The sequence below is a fragment of the Piliocolobus tephrosceles genome, chromosome 1, assembly GCF_002776525.5.
Source record: "Piliocolobus tephrosceles isolate RC106 chromosome 1, ASM277652v3, whole genome shotgun sequence".
Taxonomy (NCBI): domain Eukaryota; kingdom Metazoa; phylum Chordata; class Mammalia; order Primates; family Cercopithecidae; genus Piliocolobus; species Piliocolobus tephrosceles.
Window position 1 is genome coordinate 209,276,206 of NC_045434.1, and position 6,968 is coordinate 209,283,173.

Here is a 6,968-nt window from a genome sequence, read left to right on the forward strand (position 1 = left end):
ACATGGAGAAATCCCGTCTCTACTAAAAATACAAAAAAAAATTATCCAAGCATGGTGGTGTGTGCCTATAGTCCCAGCTACTCAGGAGGCTGAGGCAGGAGAATAACTTGAACCAGGGAGGCGGAGGTTGCAGCGAGTCAAGATCACGCCACTGCACTCCAGCCTGGGCGACACAGTGAGACTCTGTCTCAAAAAATAAATGAATAAATAAATCTGCCCTATGCAGGGAAGCTGGGCTATCCGTCCAGGTGTTGAGCAACAGTGAGGAAATATTTCTGAGGGTTTCTAGCATAGTGGCCACATCACAGAGGTCAATGGGTTCTGTCTACATGACCACTCGGACACCACTCTAGTATCTTGGTGGCTCACATTCCACAGCTCAGTCTCTCTCTCTCCCTCCTGAGAAGATGCCGAGCTCTCGCTGAGAGCACCTGGGGCTCCCTGCACACACCATGCAGTCTCCTCCACCTGGAGTTCTGTCTCCATCCTCTCCCATCCCAGCTCACAAGTGCCGCCTCAGACGTCGCCTCCCAGAGGTGTCCCAGCCAACTATGGTGGCTCTGGGTTGCTCCATCTCAGTCTTTTGCTTATTTTATTCATCAATCATCTCACCGCTTGCCATTTTTAAACATATATTTTTATTTTTATTTCAGAGATGGGGGTCTCACAATATTGCCCAGGCTGGTCTTGAACTACTGGACCCAAGCAATCCTCCAACTTTGGCCTCAGGATTACAAAGTGCCCCAGGATTACAGGCATGAGCCACTGCCTCCTGTCTATTTTTTATATTTCCCAGCTTCACTGAGATATAAGTCACATACCACACAATTCGCCTATTGAAGTGTGCAATTCAGTGGCACTCAGCATATTCACAGAGTTATGTGAACATCAGCAAAATCATTTTAGGACATTTTCATCACCCCAAAAAGAAACCGTGTTCTCATTAGCAGCCTCTCTCCATCTTCCCCGAACTCAGCCCTTAGACACCCCCCAATCTACTTCTGTCTTTGTGGATGAGCCTGTTCCAGATACTTCATATACATGGAATCCTACAGCACGTGGCCTTTCATGACCGGCTTCCTTCATAAGCATCACGTTTTTGAGGTTCGTCCACGGTGGAGCGTGGATCAGGACTTTGTTCCTTGTTATTGCTGAATCATCTTCACAGTACGGCTCTCCCACAAGTTGTTCATCCATTTATTCATCACCATCAATGGATATTTGGGGCTATTTTTACTTATTACTTTCTTGCTTTATCTGAGTCTGTCTCCCGCTCTGGATTAGACACCCCAGGAGAGCAGGGGTGGCCACTTTTCTCAGCACCTGGAAGTGCCAGGCATGGACTAAACACTCAGTGAATGTTCGCTGTCTGAACGAAGAGGGACAAATCTTGTTTTTTTTTTTTTGGAGATGGAGTTTTGCTCTTGTTGCCCAGACTGGAGTGCAATGGTGTAATCTCCGGTTACTGTAACCTCCGCCTACCAGATTCAAGTGATTCTCCTGCCTCAGCCTCCGAGTAGCTGGAAATACAGGTATGTGCCACCATGCCCGGCTAATTTTGTATTTTTGGCAGAGATGGGGTTTCACCATGTCGGTCAGGCTGGTCTCAAACTCCCAACCTCAGGTGATCCACCTGCCTGGGTCTCCCAAAGTGCTGGGATTCGAGGCATGAGCCACCACACCCGGCCCAAATCCTTCTTTGGAGGCAGCCAATATGGGTGCTTTGCTGTTTACCCCAAACACCCCGTTTTCCCACACACCTTCCCTTTTACTTCCCCATGGGCCCTTGAGTAAGAAAACCAACACAGATGATTCAGTGTTTGACCGTCAATATCAGCATTTCCTCAACAGCGGCCCTGCTGGCATCCCAGGTGGGATTCTTCTTTGTGGTGGGGGCTGTCCCATGCTCTGTAGGGGTCTGGCAGCATCCCCCATCTCCACTCACTGGTTGCCACAGGCACTGGTTGCCTCCCCCACCACCCAGTTGTAACAACCCAAAGAGTCTCTGGACATTACCAAATGTCCCCTAAGGCAGTGGTCCCCAACCTTATTTGCACCAGGGACTGACTTTGTGGAAGAATTTTTCCACGGGCCCGTGGTGGCGGGGATGGTTTCGGGATGATTCCACCACATTACATTTATGTGCACTCTACTTCTATTATTATCACATTGTAATTGTACAATGTGATAATTATACAACTCACCATAATGTAGAATTATAGCAGGAAGAGCCACAAACAAAAACTCCTCAGACACCAAGTTAAAGAAGGAAGGGGTTTATTTGGCTGGGAGCATCAGCAAGACTCCTGTTTCAAGAACTGAGCTCCCCAAGTGAGCAATTCCTGTCCCTTTTAAGGGCTCACAACTCTACGGGGGTCCACGTGAGAGGGTCATGATCGATTGAGCAAGCAGTGGGTACGTGATTACGGCTGCATGCGCCAGTAATCAGAACGAAACAGAACAGGACGGGAATTTTTACAATGCTTTTCCATACAATATCTGGAATCTATAGATAACATAACTGATTAGGTCAGGGGTCGATCTTTAACTACCAGGCCCAGGGTGTGGTGCTGGGCTGTCTGCCTGTGGATTTCATTTCTGCCTTTTAGTTTTTACTTCTTCTTTCTTTGAAGGCAGAAATTGGGCATAAGACAACATGAGGGGTGGTCTCCTCTCTTAGAATCAGAGGGAGCTGGCTGGGCGTGGTGGCTCACGCCTGTAATTCCAGCAGGATTTACAGGGAGGCTGAGGCGGGCAGTTCATGAGGTCAGGAGATCGAGACCATCCTGGCGAACACCGTGAAACCTCGTCTCTACTAAAAATACAGAAAAATCAGCCGGGCCTGGTGGTGGGCGCCTGTAGTCCCAGCTACTCGGGAGGTTGAGGCAGGAGAATGGCGTGAACCCAGGAGGCGGAGCTTGCAGTGAGTCAAGATTGCACCACTGCCCTCCATCCTGGGCGACAGAGCCAGATTCTGTCTCAAAAAAAAGTATCAGAGGGAGCCCTGAGCTTATTTTCCTGTGACTAGATGGTCCCATCTGGGGCTGATGGGAGACATAGATCATCAGGCATTAGATTCTCATAAGGAGCACACACCCTAGATTCCTCTCATGCGTAGTTCACAAGAGTGTTCAAGCTCCTATGAGAATCTAATGCTGCCACTGATGTGACAGGAGGCAGAGCTCAGTTGGTAATGCAAGCGATGGGGAGCGGCTGTAAATATAGAGGAACCTTCGCTCATTTGCCTTCTACTCACCTCCTGCTGTGCGGCCCATTTCCTAACAGGCCATGGACTAATACCTTAGGGACCCCTGCCCGAAGGAGCTAAATCATCCCCTGTCAAGAACCCCTGGTTTACACTAATTTTCTCATTTGTTCTTCTTAACCCGGAGCAGTGGGAGCTGGCATTATTGACACTGAGTAGCTGAAGAGACTGAAGCCCAGAGAGCTTCTGTGGCCTGACCACAGAGAGGCCCACAGCAGAACCGGGAGATGAACCGTTGCCCCAGGGCTGGGCCCTTAACCTGCCAAGGGGGAGCCAGGAAACCTCTTGGGCCTTCCATGTAACCACTTGAATCTCTCCCTCTTTGGAACTGGTTTGAAAACTTCACTCCACCCTCTTAGTAAGTTCCGCCAGCACTGCAGAATTTTCCAGGCTGCCTTCCCCACTCCAGCCCACAAATCCTTATCATTCCTTTCATTTCTCAGTATTCACAAGACAAGGGAAATAAGCCGTTGGGGGCAGACACAAGCTGTGTTTGTTCCTTCGAGCTGCTGCTGTGATGTAACTGGATCCTGCTTGGGAAGGTCACAAGGGGACCGTGGGCAGAGCCCCAGCCTGGGGCCTGGCTGTGGGCACGAGAGAAGGCTAAACACCCCCCAGATGCCACAGTGGATTCCTCGGGTAATGAGCTTCTTGGTGGGGGTGGGCAGGTGGGGCTCTGGCCCTAGACCACCCTTCTCAGTCATGCCAGGCCAACCTCCCTTGCTGTCCACACAGGCTGCAAACTGACTTGGCCAGCCTATCTGTGAGCCATGGAGCTTGTGGAGAAGGGAAGAGACTGGAGTTTGGAGCCAGCCAGCCATGACTGGCTGAGATTCTGAATCCTGGCTCTGTGGGACCTGGAGCTTCACCTTCACCTTAGCTTAACCTCTGTGAGCCTCAGTTTCCTCATCTATAGGATGGGACTAATAACCCTGTCCTCCATAAAGTTGCTTGTGAAAATCAAGAGAGTAATACATACCACAAATTAATGCATGTGTGCTTGGTATTAATACCAAGTAACAAATTAATACATTTGTATTACATCTTATTTTATATTCTATTATAATAAAAGTAATAACTCATTGTGTACTTCAGACGCGATAGACCCTAAGTTACACACATTTCATAATGAAAATTTCCCAATATTCTACAGGAAACTGAGGTAGAGAGAGATGAGGTCGTCTTCCCAGGGCTTATTCACAGCTAGTAACTGGTAGAGCTGAGATTTGAACCCCAAAAACTAGTTGCGAAATCCTGGCTCTTAATCCCTGAGTTTTGTGATTTCTTGAATAAGAAGCCTACTGTGTAAAGAGTGCAGATACAGTACTTGTCAGTATTCATCAATATCTTTATGACAGTCCAGGACCTGGCCTCCTCCCGCCCAATCCATGTCAATGTTGCCGCCAAGTTCCAACACACTTTTGCCTAACTGACTGCTGCCTGTGGCAGGTGGGCCAAGGGCAGCCTCAGGTAGGCTTCTGGGTCCCCTGTCTTTCTGTGAGGAGGCATGGGTCTCCTTCCAGAGCTCACTGGGGGCGACCCTGCCCTCTTCACCGTGGGTCCAGGAGGAAGCAGAGCACCCACGTCTTCCATGCTCCAACCCTGCCTCAGAATACACACTTGCCCACCTTCTCTCCCTCTCCAGGTCCCAAGGCTTGGCAAAAAGCAGCGCCCATGGGCAGACTCCTCCCCTGGCCAATTCCTCGAGCCCCTAAAATGTCCCCAGCACTCTGCCAGGTGCTTTGAGGGACACTTAACAAGAACGAGGCCAGGTGCAGTGGCTCACTCCTGTAATCCCAGCATTTTGGGAGGCCAAGGTGGAAGGTTCACTTGAGCCCAGGAGTTTGAGACCTGCGCAACATAGGGAGACCTTGTCTCTACAAAAATAATTAAAGATATTAGCCAGGCATGCTGGCATGTGCCTGTGGTCCCAGCTACTCAGGAGACTGAGGTGGGAGGATAACCTGAGCCTGTCAGGTCAAGGCTGTAGTGAGCCAAGATTATGCCACTGCACCAACCACAGTCTGAGCAACAGAACGCAACTGTGTCTCAAAAAAAAAAATAAATAAGTAGAGTGAGGAAGTGGCATTCATGGAGTGCCTGCCCAGTGTGCGAGCAGTGGTAAGCCAGCCAGGGGTTCACCAGCCTCAAGCCAGGGACTCCCTCCCTGGGGCACCCTAGTCCCTGTCAACAGACACTGACATTACCTGCAGAGTGTCTGGAATGGATGTAGGGAGCTCAAAACCTAGGCAGACATCAAGAGATGCAGCCAGACCCCAGCCTGCAAATCCCACCCTAGGCTGCTCTGGTGGGCGCAGGTGCCCTGGCTGCAGCCGTCGCTGCTGAACCCTAGAAGACCCTGCCAACCCTGGGTGCTCCCTGCTGCCACCACCCCCACCCTCTCTGCTTGTCTGCTTCCCTCGTTGCTGAGTCAAAGGCTGGGGGAGCATCTGATCCATCGAGTCATGAGGATGCCCACGCCTCAGCAGCCAGGGGCGGGGAGGCAGGTACAGGGCCTGCTTGTCTCGTGCTTTCAGTCAGAAGTTCCCTGACCAGCCGATGGGCCCCCACAAGACACTAGAAAACTTCCCGAGTGGTTTCTGGTCCCATTCACAGCAATTCTTGCTTGGGCAAAAAAGAGGAATTTACTGATTCATGTAACTGGAAAGCCCGACGATCTTGGGTTTCAGTTATGGCTGGATCCAGGGTGCAAGCAGTGTTTCCAGGATGCAGCCAGGACCTAGTTTCTCTTCCTCTTGTCTTTCATTTCCACATCCTCTGGGCTGGCTTCATCCTCAGACATCTTACTCTCATGATGACAAACTGGCAGCATCAACTCTACCTGACAACCACCCTCCCAGGTACAAGGACAGCAGGAAGTGAGTCTCTCTCTAGTGACCCAAAGTTATTTCTGCTTGGTTCTGGTTGACTTGAGTTGAGTCACATGTCCATGTATAAGCCAATCACAGTGGCCAAAAGAATGTAATGCTCTGATTGGCCAGCCCGGGGTCTTGTGGTCTTCTGTCCCTGCAGCCCAGGAGGGAATCTGCCCCTGGAGACACACAGACTGCAAGTTGGAGAGGGGAGGTTCCCTGGAAGCCCAATGGGGTGCCCTTGCCAGGGGAAGAGTGAAAGGATGCTTGGCACCAAAAGCAATCGCTGTCACCAGAATGGCCATGGGTAGACTCCTTGACTTGCCCCGGGCCATTCTGAGTGACAGCTGGCCTGTGCCCTGGCAGGCAGCCCTGAGCTCCTGGGTCTCTGTCCTATCCTGACTGATGGTTGGCTAGCACGGTGACAGGTAGTTGGCGGCCCCCTCCTGACTGCGGGCCCCTCCTGACTGGCAGTCAGTGGGTGTCCTGGTGGGCAGCTGGCAGTGTGCTGTTGGCAGCTGACCAGTCCTGTCTGGCAGTCCATCATGGGCTGCCCTGGGGCAGGGACGGGGAACCCCTGGGGTCAACCCCGTCTGGCTCAGCCTCTGTCTCTGCCCTTCCGTGCAGGAGTGGAATTAGCCCTGCTCCACCGCTCCCCAGCCAGGGGGAGAAAAATGGCGACTGGGGCTGGGGCTGGTTCTAAAAGCCTTTTGTCCTCATGGGATAGCAGGAGCCCCTGTCCTGCCACAGCAAGGGGCCTCTTGGGACCAGCAGTGCCCTCTGGGAGCTGGAGCCCGTGGCCCTGGGGTGGAGGAATTCGGGAAATGTTG